Source organism: Acomys minous (assembly GCF_964271855.1).
Source record: "Acomys minous genome assembly, chromosome: 14".
NCBI lineage: Eukaryota > Metazoa > Chordata > Mammalia > Rodentia > Muridae > Acomys > Acomys minous.
In genome coordinates this window covers 63,596,568-63,600,179 of record NC_140496.1, presented here as the reverse complement: position 1 = coordinate 63,600,179, position 3,612 = coordinate 63,596,568, and positions in this window count along the sequence as shown.

The following is a 3,612-nucleotide window of genomic DNA, read 5'->3' as shown; positions in this document are numbered from 1 at the left end:
TTCGTTCTTCCATCTCTTGGATTCTGTTAGAAAAGCTCAGCACTGTGTCATTCGCCTTCTTTTCTGAGGCCTCACATTCTCGTTTTTCTTCTGTCTGTGTGTTTATCATTGAATCCATTTTCATTTTCATATCTTGAACAGATTTTTTAATTTCTTTCATCTGGTTGTTTATATTTTCCTGAAATTTTTCCAGTTCCACTCTATGTGCTTCTTTTATGTCTCGCACCTGCTTCGCTGCTTCTTCCGGCATCTAATTTCGAATTTTATTTGTTTCCTCCATTAACATCCTCTTAACCAAGGATCTGAGGTCATTTTCTTGTGTTTCCATTGTATGTGAGTTCTCCGGGTTGTTTTCTTTGGGATAGCTGGGAACTGGAGACGTCATGTTGTTTTGGGGTTTTTTGCGAATGCTTTTACGCTGTCCCTTAGACATCTTGCCGTCTCTGTTTTTGTTGGGTAACTTCCAGAGTTGAGTGGAGGGAGTCTGATGATAGATTCACTTGTTTTCTCACGATTTCCGTATGCTGGAAGCCCTGATACTTCACTGGTGTGGATGGCAGGAGGTTATCCCTGTAGTTTTGGGCTCTCACCGCCAGTGATCCTCAGCTCCCCTTTGCTGTGGGTCCTGCAATTGTTCTGGGTCTCTGAATGATCGTTGGGTCACGCCAAGGTATCCACAACCTTTTGGGTCCCCTGCCAAGTCCAGCCAGGGATACTGGGCCCGAGCCACACGTCGAGCTCAGCTAGTTTCTCAGGGCCTGAACCATCTGCCACAGCAGGAGAACTGCGACTGCACTGAGCAAGCACCTGGTGGAAGTGAGCGCTCCACCCAGCTTGCGTCACAGCAGGAAAACCAAGGCTGCACTGAGCAAGCACCCAGGGTATAACTGAGCACTCTGCCCAGCCCGCGTCACAGCAGGAAAACTGCAGCAGCGCTGAGCAAGCACCTAGGGTAGAAGTGAGCACTTTGCCAGGCTTGTGTCACAGCAGGGAAACTGAGACCGCACTGAGCAAGCACCCAGGGTAGAAGCGAGAGCTCCGCCCAACTTGCGTCGCAGCAGGAAAACCAAGGCTGCACCGGGCAAGCACCCAGAGAATAACTGAGCGCTCCGCCCTGCTTGCATCACAGCAGGAAAACTGCATCTGCGCTGAGCCGGAGCCCAGGGTGGAAGCGGGCACTCTGCCTAGCCTGCGTCACAGCAGGGGAGCTGCGCCTCGGGCAGAATTGCCCACCGAACCGAGCCAGCCTCTCCACAGCACAGCTCACTGAACAAACCCAGGACTCCGGGCCGAACTGTCCGCTGAGTCCAGCCTGGGTCTCAAGGCACCACGTGACCCAAATCCTGTCCAGAGTACCCTCTCCCGCAGCAACTCCCACCGTCCACCACACTAATCGCCTCCACTAGAGGGCTCTGAGCTGCAAACCTCAGCCACCGCTGCTGGCGCCGCTGGAGCCGCTGGCGCTGCTGGAGCCGCTGGCGCTGCCGGAGCCGCTGATGGCACTGCTGTCCCCACCGCCGCCGCTCTGATCCGAGAAAGTCCTCGCTCCTCCTGTGTGCAGGGGCAGGCAGGTCCTCCGCACCCTGGTCCCTCCAAACCATGGAGCACTTCTGCTGCCATGGTGTGGGGCCCTTGGTGTTCCTGGCTCAGAAATCTGTGCAATTCCCTGAATTGTTCGCTGGAGCTTTCAAACAAGGCCCACACTGCTCGCTGCCATCTTGGATCCTCGAGATAGTCCTTCTAAAGTGAAAGAAAAGTTGCTGCACCTGGCCTCTCCTACCACCAAGAAGGAAGAACAATGCTTAATAAACTCATTTGATTTTGGGGACAGAACATTCCTTACTTAGGTGTTACCAAGTGACTTTGAAAGCTGCTAGCTTTGAATAGGGCCTGGAACAGGAGGCTCTTAAACAGGCATTGGCTATTCTAATACTTGGACCATATGATCCAGCAGACCTGATGGTAACAGTGATGGTATCAATGACATATAGAGATGCTGTCTGGAGCCTTTGGAAAGCCCCTGTAAGTGATAGATGAGACCCTTGGGCTTTTGGATCAAGGGTCTATCATCATATGCAGACATCTATATTCCCTGTGAGAGACAGATCTTGGTCTGTTATTTGATGTTAATGGAAACTGAATATCTGACAATATTTGATGATGGGCAATCAATTATCATGTGACCTTATGAGCTATGTATTATTTGACCAACTATGCCATAAAGTAGGATGTTCATAGCAGCAAGTGTATAAGAGGAAGTGGTGTATAAATGATTCACCCTTAGCAGGCCCATAAGGGTACAAGAAAGTTACATGAAGAAGTTGCCCAAATACCTTGGGTTGCTTTCTGCTCCCTAGCATGAACCTATACACTCATGGGATGTTCACTATGACCAAATGAATGATGTTGAGAGGACTAAGGTATGGTTTACTGATGGTTCTGCATACTCTGCAGGCACACATCTAACTGTATCTGGACATCTGCAGCATTACAGTTCCTTTCTGGGACAACCCTCCAAAAGACACATGAAGAGCAGAACTTTGGGCAATACACTTGTTTGGAAGGAGAAATAGCCAAATTATAGTCTTTGCTGATTCATTTACATGAATCCCAGTTAGATGCTCAGGGATTTGAAAATAGCACAATTGAAAAATTGGTAAGAAATCCAATTGGGAAAGAAGTATGTGAACAGATCTGTTTCAATGGGCAAAGGATGAGTAGATATGTGTGTACCACATAAATATTCATCAAAATGACTTCAGCAGAGAAATTAAACAACCAAATCGATAAGATGAATTGTTCTGGATAGTTGACTTCTATTCCCAGCCATTCTTGGCATTGTCCAGTGAACCCATGAATAAAAAAGCCATGATGGAAGAGACGGAAATTATGCATGTGCTTGACAATACGGACTCTTAGGAGACAACCACTGCTGAACTAGCTGAACCGCAATCTCTCTCCCTTCTCCCCACACCTCTGTCTCTGTGCATATCTTCTATCAGTACTGATTCTGCAGAGAACCTTAATACCTATCACCTTATAAAGCCACCATTTGGGGTCCTAATAAAAAAGATCTGACCCTATGAGAGACATTGGCACTCAAAACATCCTACTCCTTAGTAACCATGGTCATATATTAATGCGACATGTTAGCCCAACTTTAATAAAAGTTCTTATAGTATTTTGCCATATCAAATATATTTAAAGGTCCAAAGTCTCTTCTGACACTCAAAGCAAGCTCTTAATTGAAGATCTTTGAAAAACCAAACCATAAATTACACTTTGCAACAAAAATGATATAGAATATACTATTCCAAAAGGGAGTAGGAGCATGCCAACACAGTTCTAATCAGAGGAAGACCAGAGCCCAGTACATGTCCAGTGTTGGGGCATGAGATGCTCCACGCTTGGAGCCTGGCTGACTGTGGCACACATTTCTCTCTCAGACTGGTTGTACTCCCCACATGCCATCATTGTTGGCCAATATCCAAGAGGACTGGTGAACCTTCCATCTTAGAGTCTTCACTGCAACCCAGGCTTCACTTTCACACTCTTACAAAACTGCCTCTCAGGGGCCTCTACCCTGCCAGGCCTTTCACACAAAGACTCCCT